This window comes from Mauremys reevesii, unplaced genomic scaffold, assembly GCF_016161935.1.
Source record: "Mauremys reevesii isolate NIE-2019 unplaced genomic scaffold, ASM1616193v1 Contig60, whole genome shotgun sequence".
NCBI lineage: Eukaryota > Metazoa > Chordata > Testudines > Geoemydidae > Mauremys > Mauremys reevesii.
Genome location: NW_024100874.1, coordinates 151,505 through 172,974, shown reverse-complemented (window position 1 = coordinate 172,974; position 21,470 = coordinate 151,505). Strand labels below are relative to the sequence as shown.

Sequence of the window (21,470 nt, the reverse complement as noted above, 5' to 3'; positions counted from 1 at the left end):
AAATCATAATACACTATGCTATGGGGGAGGGGAGCTGAGAGAGATGTGATTAATTCCTAAGAAATGTGGTTTCCCCAGCTGTTAGGCCTGCAAATTCATGGTGATATTATTTATATTGTTACAACCAGGATCTCATGGTGCTAAGGGCTGTACAAACAGAACAAAAAGACAGTCCCTTCCCCAAAGAGCTTAGAATCCAAGTAAGAATCTGAAAGTCACTCTGGCTTGTGCATTGCCAAGAATTAGAAATTCTGCACCTGGAACTCAGTTTGACTAATCTGGCTGTACACAAGCCAGCTCTCACTCTCAGCTGTGCTGGCTTTGCAGTGCTAACAGAAGTAGTTTGGTCAGTAAAGTAAGCAGAAAGATAACAAACAAATGCACCTAAGTAGCAGGTCAGAGTAAAGGGAACTGTCTAATATCCTCGATTTTTCAAGCCAGTACTATACTTTAAAAATGCCCCATTAAGTGGATGTACTTAGAGCAGCAGTGAAGTTTGCGTTTTGCCTTCAAAACACTCCTCTTTTGGACTCCTTTTTAACCAAACCTGTTGGGTATAACCAGATACTTAATCACCTCCCACATTTAAAAAGCCAGCCAGCCAGCCCAGGATATTGTACCAATTTCACAATAAAACCTGTTTGGTGCATGTGTCTAGGGAGTAGAGAATGCATTGTTGGCAGTCCTCTGCTTTTTTTTTTTTTTTAATGCAGAGGTGCATGGATGGGAAATTGGTACTTGGGCCACCATTCCTGCACTAGTTAGGTGCAGTTCTGAAAATGGGGTTCCCACAACTTGGTACCAGATTTTCAAGATTACCGAGGAGTTTTTGTTTTGTTTCCCATGTTTTGAAAATGCTGTTCCTAAAAGCTGTCCCTGGCTGTAATTTTGTTTGTATTTCAATAAAACCTGTTTTGGGTTGCTCAGGGTACGTCTACACTACGGGACTATTCCGAATTTGCATAAACCGGTTTTGTAAAACAGATTTTATAAAATCGAGTGCGCGCGGCCACACTAAACACATTAAATCGGTGGTGTGCGTCCATGGTCCGAGGCTAGCGTCGATTTCTGGAGCGTTGCACTGTGGGTAGCTATTCCCTAGCTATCCCATAGTTCCCGCAGCCTCCCGCCCCTTGGAACTTCCGGTTGAGATCCCAGTGCCTGATGGGGCAAAAATCATTGTCGCGGTGGTTCTGGGTAAATGTCGTCAGTCACTCCTTCGTCTGGGAAAGCAACGGCAGACGCCTTTTTTCCCTGGATTGCCCTGGCAGATGCCATAGCATGGCAACCATGGAGCTTGTTTTGCCGTTTGTGACTCTCACCGTATGTGTACTAGATGCCGCTCACAGAGGCGATTCAGCAGCGCTACACAGAAGCATGCTTTTGCTTTTGCATGACAGCAGAGATGGTTACTAGCCATATTGCACCATCCAAACCCTTCCATAAATTGGAACTGAGGATGATCATGGCTACCAGTCCTTTTGTACCATTTGCTGCTAGTGCCCCTGGTCAATCAGCCAGGGGTGCAAAAGCCAAGAGTGGTTGCTAGCCATATTGCACCTTCCATCGCTTTTGTACCATTGGCTGCTGTCATAAGTGCCCCTGGCCGATCAGCCAGGGGCGCAAAAGCAATAATTGGGAATGACTCCCTGAGTCAATCCCTCCTTTTTGGTATCTAAAAATAGAATCTGTGCTGCCTAATATAGGCAAGTGTGCTAGAGAACCACCTGCTCTGTGTCAGAGCCCGCAGAAATTATCTGTATGCTATTCACAGGGGGTGCTCCTGTAACAACCCCACCTGTTGATTCCGTTCTTCCCCCAGCCTTTCTTGGCTACCGTAGCATTGTCCCCCCACTTGTGTGATGAATTAATAAAGAATGCAGGAATAAGACACACTGACTTGTTAGTGAGAAATGAGTGGAAGGCAGCCTCCAGCTGCTATGATAGTCCAGACAGGACATTAAGCAGTGTGTAGGAGAGAAGCCCAGCATCCCACTGCTAGTCCAGGGGCAACTGAATCTTTTCTTTACACATGAAGGGTGGGGGCTGATGGAGCTCAGCCCCCTGTTGCTATGATGAGGATGGTTACCAGCCATATTGCACCATCCATCCACCAGAAAAAATTAGGGCCAATAGGCTGATGACGAGGACGGTTACCAGTCCTTTTGTCCCATCAGCTGAAGCTGATCATGAGGATGGATTTCCAGCTTTTTGCATGATCAGCTGATGCTGATGATGAGGATGGATTTCCATCATATTGTACCATCAGCCGCCCATGGCGGGGGGGGGGAGCAAGGATGTTGGTGTTGACTGCTGCACTATCGCGTCTCTCTGCAGCATTCAGTAAAGATAGGGTGACATGTAAAAGAGTCAGAGGATTGTTTTACCTTTCGCTTCTGGGGGTGGGTGGGGGGTGGGTGAGTAGATTGCCAAGCTATGCCATGACCCGCGGACACTGTGTTTGACCCTAGAAGCATTTGGAGCTCAGCCAAGAATGCAAATAATTTTCAGAGGCTGCAGGAACTGTGGGATAGCTTCAGTCCTCCAGTCCATGAGCGTCCATTTGATTCTTTGGCTTTCCGTTACACTTGTCACGCTGCAGTGCGCTGAGTCCCTGCTATGGCGTCTGTCTGGAGATTTTTAAAAAAGGATTCTGAATTTCATCTTCTGTAACGGAGCGCTGATAGAACGGATTTGCCTGCCCTTACAGCGATCACATCCGCATGGTCCATGCGGGAGCTCTTTTTTTAGTTTGATTTCGGACTGCATCGCCACCCGTGCTGATCGGAGCTCCACGCTGGGCAAACAGGAAATATTCAAAAGTTCGCGGGGCTTTTCCTGTTTACCTGACCACTGCATCCGAGTTCAGATTGCGGTCCAGAGCGGTCAGTGGTGCACTGTGGGATAGCTCCCGGAGGCCAATACCGTCGATCAGCGTCCACACTAACCCTAATCCGATATGTTAATACCGATACTGGCGTTACTCCTCTCGTTAGGGAGGAGTACAGAAACCGGTTTAAAGAGCCATTAAAATCGATATAAGGTGCCTCCTAGTGTGGACGGTTTTGGCGTTAAATCGGTTTTAAGCTCCTAAAACCGATTTAAACGCCTAGTGTAGACCAGGCCTCAGACTGCCTTGTCCTCTTACACCACTTTAGCAGGCCATTTTATTTCCTTTTCCTTTGTATTCCCACACAAAAATGAAGAGAGAGAGAACCTCTTTATAGCATCTCTCTCTCTCTCTCTAATCCTGTAAGCAGCCCCGTCTGCTCTGAAGAATTCCATCATCTCAGAATGGTAGATTACATTACCTCCAGCACCGAGTGGTGAATTCTAGATTGTAGTGAGATTGGTGTGACTGAGCTGTGTGTGCCTTTAACAAGGCTGTGCATTGGAGAATAAAATCTGATTTAAGGAGGTAATTGATCCAGACTAGCAACAGGAAAATGAGCCCCCAGTAGTGGCAACCTAGAACAACACAAATAGGTTTTAGGCTATAGGTAACATTTCCAATGCTTAAATTACTTAAGAGCCTTTGGCCTTGTCGGTGTGGGAAAAGATTTTTTGGTTTAAGTGAAAGTCTGAATTTTAACCATTTGAGCTGCATGGGTCTGAGGCTCATGGACATTGAGTTCAGTATCCAAAAGGCCTTTGTTGGTTTGGTTTATATCAATTGAGAAGGGATTTAAGCTAAACCACCCCCACTAAGCCACTCTTCTACTGGAAGAAGAGTGCCCCTGCAGGCGGGTTACACCGCTGGCATCACTAGTCCTAAACAGCTGCATTGACCTGAGTTCCAGTCATGCCCATCGCTCATTTCTCAGTTTCCAAAGCATACAGTATTAGGAAATACAAAATTAAGATTTAAACGTAAATTCCATTGTCTGGTAAAATAGCAAGACTCCTAATTTATTGTCACAAAACCACCCCCGCCTTCACCCAAACCAAATTACCAGTTCTAATTAACCTAATTTTGAGTCTGAAGTGCAATAGCTACACTATCTTCATCAGTGTGTATAACTTATGGTAAAGCATAACATTGACACTGACCTTACGTGTAAACAAAATACCAATCACAATGACTAACCTATCTCCAGCCTTGGAAGTCTGTAAAACATGGTATCAGTCAGCTTCATGGCATTCCCCTGATAGTCAAGACCTAAATCCCATTTTCAAAGGTGAATGAGAAACTTGAGTTTAATGTAAACAGATTGTGGTGGTCCAAAATACTGTTCCTTGAACACTTCTCTTTTGGAAGCTATTGCTAAAATCTTTCACGAATGAAAGAAAAATTCTGCATAATTTTGAAGCCTGTGATGCAAAATTTAAAACAGAAGGACATCATCAGCTAGGGGAAACTGTCAGAGCTCTACACTGGAGCGATGGCAATCTGTACCGGCAACCAGCTCTGGCCCAGAGCTAACGAAGAAGGTGACTTAAATCTGGTTGTGCAAAGGCTTATCTAAACGTGCTTTTCTGTAGGCACGTGTGGTCCCATTGAATGGGACTCTGCACATAGCGTTAAATACATGTTTGCAGGACCCAGGGTTATGAGTCAGCCGTGCATGTCACACGAGTTTGGCTTTCAGAAGCAGAGAACTTTTACGTTGGGATGGGTTTGTTCTGTTGGTGGTTAGTGCTGTGCACTTCAAACTTGAGCTGAAGCGAGAGCTCACAGTTTGAATGGGCTCTGGAATGATTCTGGTTTGGGAAAGTTCTTTAAGAAAGCATTCAGTTCCCTGGTGCTGCAGTGCATTAGCTCTGCTGCCTTTGCTTTGATCATGTTTTTTAGCTGTCAGTCTAAAATAGTCTCAAAATTGTGTTTTGGGTACTGCAAAGGGAAACAAGCACTTCAAGCACCTGCTAGAATTAATCCAGGTAAAAATGTCTGATTTGGGGAGAGGGGAAAATAAACGTTTAAATAACCCCTCCCAGGTCCCTGCAGTCCTGGGGTTCTCACAATGCAAGTGACTCCTTGTTTATCTTTATTGCCTGTGACTAAATTTTTGAAAGCACAGACGGTTCCAAGGCCTGCAGCTGTGCTTGTCAGACAGGAGTGTGAAATCCCCTTTCTTTATGTGCGGAGCACTTAGAGCAGCCTGGAAGCTGAGCATCCTTCCCACCAGGCTGGAGAAGCATCTCAAATGCTGTTGACCCCTTTATGGCACCTTAAGAAGCGGCATATTTCTGTCAATACCTTCAGCAAATTGTGTGTTGTCTATTTCATGTTGGCCATGAAATACAGACCGCCTGATGGAAACCTTATTTCAGAATGTCAACGCTGGGCGCTTTGCAGGGCAGGCAACGTTCGCAGCCCTCACATTCGCTCCTCACACGCGGCAGGCTCCCCGCGGGGCCGAGAGTTGCTTTTCTTTCTTTCCGAGGCGCTTTGTGTCTGGAAGGCTGCAATTGAGGCTTTGGCTGTGCAATCTCCTTCTGGGCTTTGCTTCCAGACTTGTTTAAATTGGGTTCTTTGCAGACTTGCTTTTCTCAGCCTCTGTGTTTGTGTTTCAGCCTGAGAGGATAAAAGCATTTAGCCACTCCGGTTCCATGGTGGAGTGAATAATCCCCACACAGCCCTGCAGGTGCAGGGAGGCTGGCAGGTATACTTCTTTAATTGCAAAAATAAAGCATCAACCCAACTTAATTTGGCATTTATCCATAATCAGTGAGCGCTAGGGCAGGCCTGTTCCTGAGATAAGCTGCAGCTGATGGCCGGAGGCCAAGCCAGAGGCCTTGTCCTGTTACTGCAGATACAAGGAGCCAGCAGGGTGTGTGTGGGTGGGGGGACAGAGTTGAGCCCTGGGGTGGATGTTGGCCCATGAGCTGAGCCAAGGTTGGATTCTAAGGTGGGGTGGCTGGCTGGGGTCACTAGTTTGGGGCATGGAGGGATGAGCTTTAAAGTGCCTGGTTTGTTTCTGGGTCCCTGGGGGACTCCCCATTGGCTTTGGCTTGGGAGGGCGACAAGGTGGCAATTACCTCTCAAGATGCTGCCCTGGTAGGCCTGGCCCTGTGGCATCATGGGAGAGGGGACGGGAGTGACCTCTGCAGGGAGGGTTTGAGCCCACCCCTCACACCAGCGAGCCCTCCCCAGCCATGGCAGAGCGCAGCCCACCCTGTGGGCACAAGGGGGAGCTGGGATCTGTGTGCCCCTGCGCAGCAGCCTCCCTCAGGGCAAAGCACCCCCGGCTCCTGAGGAAATGGCCTGGCTCCTCGGCCTCAGGCCCTGCGCAGCCTGTTCCACCCCACCCCTTTAACACCAGCCCTGCGCTAGCGCTTTAACGTGGCTTGTGTGATCGCTCTAAAAAACCCACCTCCCCGAGGGGCGTCGCTCCCAGCGCTGATGCACTGTCTACACTGGCATGTTCCAGTGCTGAAACTTGCAGTGCTCGGGGGGGTGTAGACAAGCCCGCACCCTCTTCTGCCAAGCAGCAGGGCCCTGCGCCGGCTGAGCCTTTCTGGAGATCAGGAGGATGGCGGCGTAGTTCATGTAGCGGCTGCTTCTTCCCTTGATCCGGGAGCACCAGCTGGCAGGCCTTGTGCCTGTAACCCACAACGCGGGGGGACGGGACGGACAGAAGAGCTGTCCCTTCTGCTCCTGGTGTCTGGGCCAATGGAGATGTCAGGAAAATGGGGGAGGAGGTGGGGGCAGGGAAGGATAGGATAGGGCACAGAGGGGGCAGGTGGGGGCAGGGAAGGACGGGACAGGGCACGGAGGGGAGAGGCGAAGCTGGGGACCGAGGCAGGCAAGGATGGGATGGGGTGCAGAGGGGGGCGGCAGGGACGAGGGTAGGGAAGGACAGGATGGGGCGCAGGGGGAGGAGGCAGTGATGGGCAGAGAAGGACGGGATGGGACACCGAGGGGGAAGGCAGGGATGGGGGCAGGGAAAGATGGAATGGGGCGCAGAAGAGAGGTGGGGATGGGGCAGGGAAGGATGGGATGGGGCTGGGGGAAGGTGGGGCTGGGGCAGGGCAGGGAAGGATGGAATGGGGCCGGAGGGGTGAATGGGGGCAGTGAAGGACAGGATGGGACAGGGCCAGAAGAGCGAGGGGGGAATGGGGAAGGATAGGATAGGATGGGGCTAGAGGAGGAAGGCGGGGAGGGTAGCAGGGCAGGACAGGATGGGGCACAGGGAGGAGATGGGGGTGGGGAAGGCTGGGACGGGGCCCGGGTGGTAGGAGGGGCGGGGGGGGGCGCGGGGGGGACGGGACACAGAGCGAGGAGGCAGGAACGGGGGCAGTGAAGGATGGGATGGGATGGGATGGGATGGGGCCAGAGGGGGCGAGGAGGGAACAGGGGTGGTGAAGGATGGGGTGGGACCAGAGGGGTGAACGGGGGCAGGGTAGAACGGGATGTGACCAGAGGAGGAAACAGGGCAGGGAAGGCCCGGATGGCAGGGCCGCCCAAAGGGAGGGCAAGTGGGGCAATTTGCCCCAGACTGAGGGGCCCCATGAGAGTTTTTTGGGCCCCTTGGAGAGGGTCCTTCACTCGCTCCGGGGGCCCGGAGCTTCCTCCGCATCGGGTCTTCGGTGGGGGGGTCCTTCCGCCCTGGGGCCAAAGGACCCCCACTGTCGAATTACTGCCGAAGCGGGGCCCCCTGCTACCTAAGACCCCAGGCCCCCTGAATCCTCTGGGCGGCCCTGCGAGATGGGACCAGATGGAGGCAAGGGGCGAACGGGGGTGGTGAAGGATGGGCAGGAAGCGGGGAAATGGGGCAGGGAAGGACTGGGCCAGAGGAGCATGAATTTCTATGCAGCCCTGCACACCGCTTATGGGGGAGGGATTCCGGCTCCTGAGGGAGCTCAGGATGGCACCAGAACACACAGGAGGAGACAGGCCACACCAAGTGGCCCCTCTGCCATGGGGCACAGGGTGGCTTCCTGCAGGGCCAGCTCTGGGCCTGTTCGACTCGTCGGCCCCTGTGCAGACACAAGAGCCTCAGCTGACCAGCTCCAAGGACGTGCGCCTCAGTTTCCTTCTGAGCGATGTGAGGGCTCATGATCCCAACACCCTCCCAGGGCCCTGCGGGCAGGGAGCCTGCAGTGAAAGCAGCGAAGGGAGCCCAGAAGGGCTGGGGTCTGCCTGCTGCTCTGCTGCAGCTAGTGCAGGGCTCTTAGCTGAGGGGTCATGACCTCCCTGCCCTTCCCATATTGCTCAAGGGGAGGGGGCCTGGCTGGCCGGGAGGAGAGGAAGGGTTCAAGGCTCTGTCCTGTCTCCGAGGGCTGCTGCTCTGATGGCACAAGAACCTGTGGTTCGTTGCCTGTTTGGAGATGAACCATGGAAACAGAAGGCAAGTGGGGTCAATCAATGTGATGAACCAGGGCAAACAGACGCGGGAGGCTGAGTCAGTGCAAGCAAAGCACGGCCGGCTGGGGCAACTCAAGAACTGGGCTGAAGTCGGACTTAACAAGCAAGCGATGGGGCCAGAAAGTAATGGGCCAAAATCGGTGGTGTGAGTATTAGGGTTAAGTGGTGGACAAAATACTGAGCAGAGGAACTGTGCCCCCCGTGGCCTCCCTTGTGGGGTTCTTAAAAAGAGAAGGCAAAAAAAAAATCCCAGTCCAGCTCTCACCTGGATCCCAGCATCCCAGCTCATCTTGTCCAGCTCGCGTCGTCTCATCCTGCTCACCCCCAGGGCAGAGGGAGCCGACCAGACCAGAGGACTTCCTTCCCGGCCAGCAGACCTTGTTCTTGTTCAAGGAACTTTGTTTTTCAGTTGTGAGACTCCTGAAAACCCTCCTGGCACCCAATCCCCAGCCCAGCAGTGGGGACAGCCGATGGGCAGCGCTGCAGGGACGTGTAAGAACCTTGCATCCCCTTTGGGTTACTGTCTGCCCCAGTATTTCTTCCCGCCGGTCCTCTCTCCCGCTCCCTTGGCTTTTCCGCGACTCCTGAAATCAGCTGCACTGCGCGCATCACCACAGCGAGACGAGACCACCCAGTCCTGTCTGAGGAGAACAGACCCAGCCAGATGGTGTCCCTGACAGGATGTGAGCCTGAGACCAGACCAGGTGTTGTGGCCGACCTGCCAGCCTAAAGCAGCCTGCCGTCCTGTGGTCCAAGAACAGCAACAAACGCTGTATTTCCCCCACATGTCTGTCCTTTCTCTCCCCCACCGTGGGTCTGTCTGGCTTAAAACCGGGAACAACGAATACTCGGCACACGGCAGGGCTAAAGGTGAAATGCCCCCTTTCCTTTTCCTCAAAGAAAGGATGGTCATCAAAATAAGAGAATCAAAAACATTTTGCCTCCAAAAAAGGCTGCAATAAGTTTTAATTCCGGTTGTTTTGCTGAATCTGTTTCAATATAAACACTTGTTTTGATTTTGTTCTTGTGTTTAATCAAAAAACTTTCAGCTTGAGAATAAATACTTAAGCCAGGGCCTCTGTAAAACAACCCAGGCTGCGGGGCAGCAGATGGCGCTGGAGAGCTGGGAGAGGAATCCCTGTGTCAAGTCTCCCTTGCCGCCTTCGCTGCGGGGTGGGTGGTGGGTCTTGTGCTGGTCGGCACAACTGGGGGCCGCGTGGGCTCACTGGGCGGCCGGGGGGGGTGCGCCGGCAAGGGGGGGGGGGGGGGGGGCTGAGGCGGCGGGTGGGCAGTGGCAGGGTAGGTCACCAGCCTGTGCCCCCAGCCCCGACACCCCAGATTTGGGAGCGCAGCAGGTGGCTCATACCGAGGCCCCTGTTCCCCCCTCCCCCTCCCTAAACGGGGGTTTTGGCCCCGCACAGGGTCTCGCAGCGGCTCCCAGCCCCGATTTTTCCCCTTCAGCCTCTCTCCTGCCGCTACCTGCAGCAGCTTGACCCCGGCCAGTAAATTTCTGCCCCCGCTCAGACCCTGGCAGCCCCCGCTGCGATTTGCCCCTTGAGCCTTTTAAACCACCCCAAAGAGGAGGCAGCAAATCGCCAGTAGAAGTGAGGGCAGCGAGAGGGCAGCGGCGACAGCGCAGGTTACTGGGCATGCTCAGTTCGGGTGCGCATGCTCAGTGCAGCCAAAGTAGCGACCCTGGAGCGGTGAGTGTTTCTGTCGTTACAGCCCCTGCCTCCATTGTGAGCCGGGAGCCCGGGCTGAGCCGCTGCTGCTCCCCAGCGGGGTGGGTGCGGGGAGAGCCCTTCCCTAGCGCCGCTCTGCGCCCAGCCGGGGGGACTCTCTGCGGGGGCAGCCCCGGGCTCTGCCGCCCCCAGCCCCTGAGCCGGAGCCTGCAGGTGGGGCGAGACCCGGGGGAAGGGCCGGGGCCGGGCGGGAAAGTGACTCTGCACCACCGGCCCCTCCTCGCCCCAGCTCTGCTCCCGGGGGGGGGCGGGGGGCTGCGAGTCCCAGAGCTGCTGCCCTCCCTGACCCCCCCCCCCGGCTCTGCCCCCCCGAGCGCCTGCAGGAGCCGAGCCAGCTCCGGGGAGCGAACGCCCCGGCCGGTGTACCATCAGAAACATGAACCTATCCCGATTTGCTACTTTGGCTGCACTGAGCATGCGCAGCCGAACTGAGCATGCCCAGTAACCTCCGCTGTCGCCACTGCCCTCTCTCTGCCCTCACTTCTACTCACGATTTGCTGCCTGCTCTTTGGGGGCGTTTAAAATGCTCAAGGGGGCAAATCGCAGCGGGGGAGCTGCGAGGGTCTGAGCGGGGGACACAAATTTACTGGCCAGAAGGGTTCAAGCTGCTGTAGGCAGCGGCAGGAGAGAGGCTGAAGGGGAAAAATCGGGGTGGGGTGGGAGCCGCGGTTAAGCCCAGGGGGGGAGACGCTGCCAGACCCTGTGCGGGGACAAAACCCCCGTTTAGGGAGGGGGTGGGGGGGGAACAGTGGCCCCTCGGGATGAGCCACCTGCTGGGCTCGCAGATCTGGGGGTGTCGGGGCTGGGGGGGGGCACAGGCTGTTTTCAGTTGTGCCCCGTGTCAGCCCTGGAGCAGGGGGCGGGTTCCTGGGGCTGGGTCTTAAAGGCACAGGCAGCCCGATTCCTACACTGTCAAAGCGTAGACAGCGCAGCTCCTCTATCTTATATAAGTGCTGCGGGGCTGTTACTGCTCCAGCCAGGAGACTGAATGTGGGGAAATATTGTACAGACGCCCCCTCCCTCCCTCCCTCCCTCCCTCAAACTCTGCCTCTCACATTTTGACTATGTAAAAGTCTCTTCTATCATTTTCTATGTCTATATGAAATCCCTGCAGCTCCTTTCTCTTATACAACATGCTGATTTGGTAACTCCCTCCCAGAGCCCACATGTCTGTACCCCCTCCTGCACCCCAATCCCCTGCCCCAGGTCAGAGCCTGCACCCGTCACTCAAACTCCCCATAGCCTGCAACCCTCCTGCACCCCCAACTCCATCCCAGAGCCTGCACCCCAAACAGGGCTGGATTAACCTGTTGTGGGCCCGGTGCTAAACATATTTGTGGGTCCCCATGGGGGAAATGGGGACATGAGGCAGGGGGGCAGAGTCCTCAGAGCGAGGGGCTGGCCGGGGGCAATGGGAGATGAGTCATGGTACGGCAGGGACAGCCCCACTCCACCCAGCCCAGTACAAGGGCACTGTTTACAAACCAGGAGCTGCCAGACCCATGCTGTCCAGCCCAGCCCTGCACTGCCATTGTGCTTCTTCCCCTTGGGGGTGGGCCCATGCTGCACCATGCTACCCCCTGCCCAGCACCCCTCTGGCTCCCTACGCGCAGTGCCACACCACCGCTCTGGCTCCCTACGCGCAGTGCCACACCACCCAGAGACCCCCACAAACCCCCTGCCCAGCACCCCTCCGGCTCCCTATGCCCAGTGCCACACCACCCAGAGACCCCCACAAATCCCCTGCCCTGTACCCCTCTGACTCCCTACACCCAGCGCTGCACCCCCCAGAGACCCCCACAAACCCCCCTGCCCAGTGCACTCCCAGATCACTCCCCCACCCACTCAGAACCCCCACAGATCCTCTCACTGACCAGTGCCCCCAGCTGAAGACCCCCCACAGCCCTCCCACAACTGCACAGTGCCCCACACCTTCCCACCCAGATCCCCCCTACAGATCCCCTCACTGTCCAGTGCCCCCCACCACCACAACTGCAGTGACCCGCACAGACCCCCCACACTTCCCAGCACCCACACACACACAGATCTCCCCCACTGACAGGCCCCCAACACATAGATCTCCCAGTGCCCAGCACCTACCCAGACCCCCTAGAGACCTACTCTCCCAAACCCTAGCCCCCAGCCACAGTAGCCGGCCCTGATGGGAGGTGACTGTGGCTGCGAGGCTGAGATGGCAGCGCAGCCAGAACTGGTCCTGGGGCAGGATAACTCTGGCCTCTTGGGAGTGGTGGAAGCAGCCAGGCTGGAGCAGGAGCAGAGCCTACCGGGGCCAGGCTCTCTCAGGACCCAGCTGAGCCTCCCCCCTCCCCAACTGTTCCCTGTGAGTGGCTGAGACTGGCGCAGCCTCTGCACCAGTCCCAGGTGGCTCTTCCCCCGGGGAGGCAGGTGGGGCCCCACAGGTCCCAGGCAGTGGAGACAGCTCATAGCTGGAGCAGTGCTGGGTAGCGGGGCAGATCCCTGAGATATGACTCCCGCGATCCTACCCAGCCCACCCACACCCACTGGCCCCGTGGCAAGCAGCCTTGCAGAGCACACACCTCTCTCTCTCCCTGCTTTCCTATCACCAGTTATGTTACTACAGGAATGAAATTGAGACATCCCATAAAACAGCTAGTTCCACATTGTTCTTCAAACCTCAGATCATTGAAATGTAGCTTTGCATTTGAGATACTATATGACTGTAGTACATTTTGCACCGCCTGCATCTACACTGACATCAGGAGAGGAGAAGAGGACAAGACTGTCCCTAGCATATATGATTTTAAAGAAAGGAGAGACACCCACACCCACTATCAATACAACAAGAAGGGAGAACAGTAGCTGGTGCCAAGAGAGACGATGCAATGAAACCCTTCTGTACCCACAACTGATGTCTGAAAAGCATCAGTCACTCTGCAGATCAAAGAAAGAAAGAGCAGCCAGTTTCAGACAGATAGGATCCTTATGACCTATATAGGAGAAGTGTACTTCCCTATAGCAGTTTCCCACCATAATAAATAAATCCATAAGAAAATTAACCAAAAATTAAGATTAGGAGTCTGATTGAAATTATGTACATTTTCAGCATTAGTTTAGTATGAAAATATTGCAGCTACTTTTCTTTTACTCCTGTCTTCATAAAAAGCAACAGAGTTATAACATATAATTACAAAGACTAAAGTGCATGCTTTACTATAATTAGGACCAGGCAATCCAAGATGAAAACTACACCGTGGCAGAGTCCTACAACCAGGTCTTTGAGGCCAATCCCTTTATCAATACAATCCTCAACCAAAATATGAGGAAGGAGACGAGTCACCCTCAAACTTTTGACAATAGCTCAAGGTCAGACACCCAGAAGACCAGCGCCATTCGCCACTACACCCTTTAGCGATAAAGTAACCATTAAAGAAGTTCTGAATCAGTCGTCTTTCTTCCCAATTTAGGTTTAACAATAAAGCTGCAACCTAAGTAGCTATGGGAGATGACAGTGCAACTACTAGGTATTGGTGGGGGAAAAGTGTGCTACTAATGTCCTGGATATACTGGCAGGGCCGGCTTTAGGCTAATTCAACTAATTCCCCTGAATCGGGCCCTGCCCCTAAGAGGGTCCCGTGCCCAAGCCCTGGTTCGGTGTATTGGCAAGAGTCAGTGCACTGTACCGGGGTGGCCCGGCTTCTCCAGGGGACAATTTAAAGGGCCTGGGTGCCCTTTAAATTGCCACCACTGCCACACTGCTGGAGCCATGGGGTAGGGCTGTTGGGATCTGTGGGCTACTTAAAAAGTCCATCGCCCCCGTTGCTTCTATTGCCCTAGCCCTTTAAATAGCCACTGGAGCCCCGCCGCTCCCCCAGGGCTCCGGCAGCTGTGTACATGGCCAGGGCTGTGGAAGCAGGGAGCCCCAGGTGGCTGCTGTTACTCTGGTGGGGAGGGAGGAGGAGGAGGAGCACTTACCATACCGGGTGGTCTGTACCCCCTGTACCTGCACCCCCTGCCCTGTCTCCAGCCAACCCCTGCTGCACCCCCCCTGCCTGAAGCCAGCCATTCCTGCACTCCTCTGTCTTCAGCACTGCCAATCTATGCCACACCCCCCTATGGCCCTGCTTGAAGCCAGCCAGCCCACCCCATCCCGCTCCACACACCCCTGTCTCCAGCCATTGCTGCACCCCTTGCCCTGCCTGCAGCCAGCCCCATGTCCACTGGTGCCCTGCAATTCCCTGGGCAGTAACCCTGCACACCTGCTTCAATGATGGGAGAAGAGAGCAGCTGGTACCCACACACATGTGCACACCCTAGGGTGACCAGACAGCAAGTGTGAAAAATCAGGATGGGGTGGAGGTTAATAGGATCCTATATAAGAAAAAGACCCCAAGATTGGGACTGTCTCTATAAAATCGGGACATCTGGTCACCCTAGCACACTCCCAGGGAGTGGCGGGGACCAGGGGCGGCTCTATACCCCAGCGCGCCAAGCAGGCACGTGGGGCGGCCCTTTCCCGGGGGGGGGGGCGGCATTTGACTCCGGTGGACCTGCCGCAGGCAGGCCTGCGGGAGCTCAACCGGAGCCGCGGGAAGAGGGGACCCGCCGCGGGACCGGGGAAGGGCGGCGCAGCACACCGCGCTGCTTGGGGCAGCCTGAGATCTAGAGCCGCCCCTGGCGGGACCACACATGTGAAGCGGAGTTCATTTCTAGTTCAGGCCCATCTTTTTAAAAAAGAACTGTAGGTAGTGTTAACATACAGCCATATTTTCCTGGACATGTCAGACTTTTTGGTTTTTAAATTCCTGTTCGGGAGGAATTTTTAAATCTGGAAATACAGTAACCCTATTGGTACCAGAAATACATATTCTGGCACATCCCTTAAATCAGAACTTTTCATAGGGAACCGGTTGCTAAGAAAGGAAAGGCTTTTTTTCCCCACCTTTTTTTCCTTTTTTTTAAAGTCATCCCTGCTGGGGCCCCGCCGAAAATGTTTGAATTGGGTGGGCCCCAAACTTCCTAAAGCCGGCCCTAACTAGTCTGTTCAGTGTTATAGCTTTTAATATGCTACTTCAAATACTGTAATAGAGCATTAATGTCCCAATGTACTGTAGCTTGTTTTAACTTACCGTAATACTAGAAGTGGTGCATGTGAACATTGCCGTAACGAGGGCAAGGCGAGTGAGGCATTTGCCTCGGGCACGGAAAGTGAGGGGCTCAGAAAGTCTCTCCTTCAGCGGCAATTCGGCAGCAAGTCTTTCCCTCTGAGAGGGACTGGGGTCCCGTTGCCAAAGTGCCGCTGTTCGTCTTCAATGGAGAGGGGCAGCGCATACGGCTCTATTGCAGAAATTCGTCGGTGGATCCTTCCCTCTAATAGGGAAGAGCCGGACATGCTGCCTCTGTTCCTTGCCTTATGTGCCAAAAATCCCTACTGACGGCTCTGCATGTGAAGCTCTCTTAAAAGCTGACACTACAGTAGTGATATTCCCTAGCCAGCATGCATAGGGCTGGGTGTGGGGAAGGGGAGTGAATTTAGGTATAAGTAACATCTCTCACACCAAACAGGAACTTTTACAAAGTTCATTATTATGCCTTGTCTTACAAACACCAAAAACTATTATTACATATGCAGAAAGGTCAATAATCACCCCTCCCCATATATACAGAGTTGTGCTTCTGCATATAGTATCTATGTCAGATTAATATTGAGTTACCAGCTGTTCAGGAATCAGTCAAGAGTCAGCTGCCAAGCCACATGTTGATTCCTATTGCAAACTGTATGGGTGACCCTTGAGGCATTCTGAAGCAAGAGATTACTGTAAAACTGTAAATAAGACATAGAAAGAATAAAATTTTCCTAGGTTTTGTTTGTCAGATTTATTGTATTATGTATAGTAGGTGTTTAATATAAAAACCAGGTAGTATGGTTTACAATGTTTTAACAAGAGATTATTCTATTACCATTATCCAGTCAACTTGCACACTATTTTGAAGTAGTGATAATTCACAGAGAGAGAAAGAAGAAAGCTGAATTTAGATAATTATTAACCAGATTCCTGGTTATTCACCAGCCACTTTGCTTCAGTCCATGGCATAAAGCATCATAAACCCAGGACAGTATTGACAAGATAATATTCACCTCGAATTTGCATCTGCTACACTCCCTGCCCCCGCCTCATTCCCAGTCACAATATTCAGGATATAGCCTAGTGAGAAAGTGGCCTGGCTGAAGCACGTAGCTGGCAACTGAAAACTAGTACTGAGTACAATAGCCTTGAGAACATTGCTTAATTCTGAGCACTGTGTCTGCAGTGAGATGCAGGGTGGCCCTGGTGCCATGGCACCATTGTAAAGTCGATACTGATTGTAATCCCATAGGCGGCAGGTTTGTATAATTTTTGGTGGTGCCCAAAATGGTGGTCTATCTCCCCGCTCTCGCTCTGTAAGCCGATATAAAATTAAGCTACAACGCATCAGAAACACACGATTACAAGGGTCGTTTAAAAGTGGAAAGTGAGAAGCAGCACTTGCCTGCTTCAATATACGGTATTAAATTTTGTTACACCTGTTGTGCCAAATTGGGAATGTTCTTAATGTTTTCTCTGAATACTGTGTGGATGCCTCAGTTTCCCCTGCAAGGTGCCAACTGAAGGTGTTGGGGACAAAGAGATCAGGTGGCCTCCTTGTCCAGAAGAGATACAAAGGCTAGAGGAGGCAGTGTCAGTTTGGAGCTGGCTGGGGAAATGGGGAGAGGCCCAGAACTTGGGTCTAGGCTCCCCACCCTCCAAGATGGACCTGACTGAGGGGTCATTTTCTGTACCTACAAGCTCTGTTTAATCTGTGTTCCTGTTGTCTAACAAACCTTCTATTTTACCGGCTGGCTGAGAGTCACGTCTGACTGCAGAGTTGGGGTGCAGGGACCGCTGGTTGCCCCATGACCTGCCTGGGCACACTTGCTGCAGAAAGTGCACGGTGTGGAAAGAGCTGAATGCTCCAAGGTCAGACCCAGGAAGGTGTAAGCTTCTTATCCTGGAGACAGTACGCTCAGAGAGAGGAGTCTCTCGCAGAGTCCTGACTGGCTTTTTATGGAGTAGTTCCAAAGCATCACAGCATCCCCTTCCACACCATGGGCTTCCCGGAAGTCCGCACAGGCACTGACACTCCCTCCTCTGCCCTCTCTCTCTTTTCCAGGCATTAGGAGGCCATCTGATCTCTTTGTTCTCCAACACCTTCAATTGGCAGCTTGCAGTAGAGTGGCCCAGGCCATCAGGTGCCCGGAGACAGGGTTTCGGCCATTCTCTGTGCAGACAGCATCACACTGGCCCTCCAGGGCTCTACAACAATCACACCCCCTTATCCCACCATCTAGATCCTTGAGAAATGCATATGGGAAACTGAGGCACCCACACAGTCTTCAGAGAAAACATTAAGAACATTGCCACTTTGTAACACCTGTATACAACTACTTATATACTTTAAAGGGGTGTAAAATAATCAAGTATTGTGCTAAACACAATGATACTGCAAACTGACCACCACATTTCAGTTGCACATTTTTCCCCCTTAGGTGAGGGCTCTGGGGTGGGGCAGGGGATGAGGGGTTCACAGTGCAGGAGGGTGCTCAGGTTTGGGGTGCTGGCGGTGCAGGCTCTGGGGTGGGGCAGGGCTGGGGATAAGTAACTTGGGATGCAGACAGGCTGCCCCAGGTCTAGGACCAGAGAGGACTCCCCCCCCCCCCCATTATCAGCAGCAGCAAGCTCCAGTGGAGGGATCCCTCCTCTCCCCCCACAGCACACTCACTCTGCAACACAGTCACTGCACATGCTCCTAGGGACTCTCTCAGGTCCAGAAAGCCCACTCGCCTCCCCTGCGGTGGGTATTGGGTGGCACAGAGTCCCTGGGCGATGCTCTGGAACTGCTCCCAACCAAGCCAGTCAGGACTTTGGGGAGCCTCCTCTCCCTTGGAGCAGACTTTTCCAGGGCAAGAACCTCACACATCTTCATCTCCTGGGTCTCTCCTTAGTGCATTCAGCATCCTCTGCCCCTCCATGTGCTTCCCACAGTGATCCCACCCCAGCGGTGTTCAAGGGAAAGCCACAGGGTCCTGCACCCCCAGTTTGCAGTCAGATGTGACTCTCAGCCAGCCAGTAAAACAGAGGTTTGTTCGGTGACAGGAACACAGTCTAAAACAGAGCTTGTAGGTACAGCAAACAAGATCCCACAGCTGGGTCCATTCTGGGGGCAGTGAGCCAGATCCCCATATGCACTTCCCTCATCATCCCCAGCCAGCTCCAGACTCCCAAACCCCCTCCAGCCCCTCCTCTCTGCTCAGTTCTTTTCCTGGGCCAGGAGGTCACCTGACCTCTTTGTCTCCAACACCTTCAGCTGGCACCTTTGCAGAGGAGGGCCCAGGCCATCAGTTGCTAGGAGACAGAGTGCCAGGCATTTAGGTGCACTGGCCCTTTGCTCTGTAGCAATCAAATACCTTGATCCACCACCTACATACTTTAGAACGGCATAGGAGACACTGAGGCACCAACACAGTATTCAGAGAAAACATTAAGAACATTCCCAGCTCGTCACACCGGGGTGGGGGGCTGCCATCATGTGTGGCCTCCCCACCCCTGCTATTCCCCCTGCGTGCGGGGGAGGGGGGGAAGAGAACTCCTAAGCACCTGAGTGCCTCCTGTCTCCTCCTCTCTCCCTCTTCCCCTCCCCTCCCCCGGTGCTCCAAGAGGCTGCCAGCCGCTGATCTCTATATCCATAGGCAGAAACAGCACAAAGAAAGGAGAGAGGCACTGGCTGATTTCTTTCAGGCAGGGAAGCTCTGCGGCGGGGGCAGGGGAGAAACACCACTCCAAATATTGGTGGAGCAGAGCCCTCAGCCTTGAAGATTACTGGTGCTTAAGCACCTCGAGCCCATATAAGCTGCGGCCCCTGTCATCCCCCTTCAACAGGAAAACTCCCTTGGACCGTTTCTGGATGCCACTAAAAATATAAAAATCTGCTTCCCTGCTGTTAATTTACTGCTACAGGAGACTTGATGCAGTGACATACTTTCCCTATATTCCATCAAACTCTGCATCACATCTCTTGAGTATTTAAAAGAGTATCTCATATTTGTCTATGTAAAGTATCAGAACTGTTTACAAATTTTAGGATTGCCTTTTGCTGCATTACTCTTGCCTGTGAATCCAGCTCTTACAGTCCCATTTGGTTTCACCGCACTGGGGAACAGAAGTCACACAAACAATGTCCTTAGACACTCCAGTCTCCCAGTATCACCACCAGACCCACTCATCCTGGGGATGAATGGTTATGAAAACCAACACCCCAATAAAAGAAAACGGTTCTCTCGATCCCAAAGGACCAAGCCCCAGCCCCAGATCAATATACACATCTGATCCTACCCACAAATCACGCTGTTGCCAATCCTTTAGAATCTAAAATCTAAAGGCTTATTCATAAAGGGAAAAAGGTAGAGATGAGAGCTAGGATTGGTTAAATGGAATCAGTTACATAGAGTAATGACAAAGTTCTTAGTTCAGGCTTGTAACAGTGATGGAGTAAACTGCAGGTTCAAATCAAGTCTCTGGAGAACATCCCCCGCTGGGATGGGTCACTAGTCCCTTGCGTAGAGCTTCATTTCCTAGCAAAATCCCTCCAGAGGTAAGAAGCAGGACTGAAGACAAGATGGAGATGAGGCATTAGCCTTATATAGGCTTTTCCAGGTGTAAGAACCTTTGTCCTTACTGTGGAAAATTACAGCAAAATGGAGACTAGAGTCACATGGGCAAGTCCCTGCATACTTTGCTCAGTTACAAGGCGTATCAGCCTTCTCTGCATGGGTCGATTGTGTAGCTGATGGTCCTTAATAGGCCATCAAACGAACTTATCAGAGCTAACACCAACTTGTCTGCAGTGTCACCCAGAAGCAGAGCACAAATACAAAATACAGACAGTACAGAGCCAATACTTATAACTTCAACTACAAAATGATACACAGACATACAGACAGCATAATCATAACCTGGTCTTAGCCACCGTATATGACCACCTTTACCTAAGATTTGGTGCCACTACAGGACCTTGGTTGCAAACCATGTTCTATATGGTCCCAGTTTATATCAATAATGTCACACACACACAAATGAGTGGAAGCATGCGCGTCATTCATCCAATAGGTCAATTTGTCACATTAGCCAGGAGGAAGCAAATCGTGAGCATTTTCGACCGCAAACCCCATCTCTCCAGATTTGCAACCATCACTGGACCAGTGACAGGGGCACAGCCATCCCTGGACCAGAGACACATGCATAACCATCCCTGGACCAGTGACAGGTGCATAGGCAGCCAAGTCACTGGAAATAATCAAGGAGGAAGCCAGTGGAAAAAATGAATGGGGCCACTGTGGTTATCACCTTGGGGTCTGGGGTGTGCTCTGTACCCCCAAACCTTACCTCCCCTTTTCACGTATTCACACACAAAACAGTGAAAGAGCATGCCTCAATCATCCAATAGGTCAATTTGTCACATTAGCCAGGAGGAAGCAAATCGTGAGTGTTTTCAACCACAAACCCCATCTCTCCAGATTTGCAACCATCCCCGGACCAGTGACAGGTGCATAGGCAGCCAAATCATTGGAAATAATCAAGGAGGAAGCCAGTGGAAAAAATGAATGGGACCACTCTGGTTATTACCTTGGGGTCAGGCGAGTGCTCTGTACCCACAACCCTTACCTCCCTATTCACGTATTCACACATAAAAAAGTGAAAGAGCATGCCTCAAGCATCCAAAAGATCAGGGTTCAGCAACCTTTCAGAAGAGCTGTGCCGAGTCTTCATTTAGTCTCTCTGATTCAAGGTTTCACATGCCAGTAATACATTTTAATATTTTTAGAAGGTCTCTTTTTATGGCTATAATATATAACTAAACTATTGTTGTATATAAAGTATACAAGTTTTTTAACATGCTTAAAACGCTTCATTTAAAATAAAATTAAAATGCAGAAACCCCCAGAACCCTGCAATAGGTCAATTTGGCACATTAGCCAGGAGGAAGCAGAATGTGAGTGTTTTTGACCACAAACTCTGTCCATCCTGATTTGCAACCCCATTTGGCACATTAGCCAGGAGGAAGCAGAATGTGAGTGTTTTTGACCACAAACCCCATCCCTCCAGATTTGCAACCATCCCTGGACCAGTGACAGGTGCATAGGCAGCCAAGTCATTGGAAATAATCAAGGAGGAAGCCAGTGGAGAAAATGAATGGGGCCACTCTGGCTACCTCCTTGGGTCAGGGGAGTGCGCTGTACCCACAAACGTTATCTCCCTTTTCACGTATTCACACTCAAAAAAGTGGAAGTGCGCGCCTCACTCATCCAATAGATCAATTTGTCATATTAGCCAGGAGGAAGCAAATCGTGAGCGTTTTCGACCGCA

At 52.3% G+C, this 21,470-nt stretch overlaps 1 protein-coding gene across 1 annotated transcript in view; it reads left to right on the top strand.

Moving 5' to 3' along the window:
- Positions 1 to 21,470, top strand: part of LOC120394480 (gametocyte-specific factor 1-like) — a 63,986-nt gene that overhangs the window by 31,841 nt on the left and 10,675 nt on the right. The window lies entirely within an intron of this gene.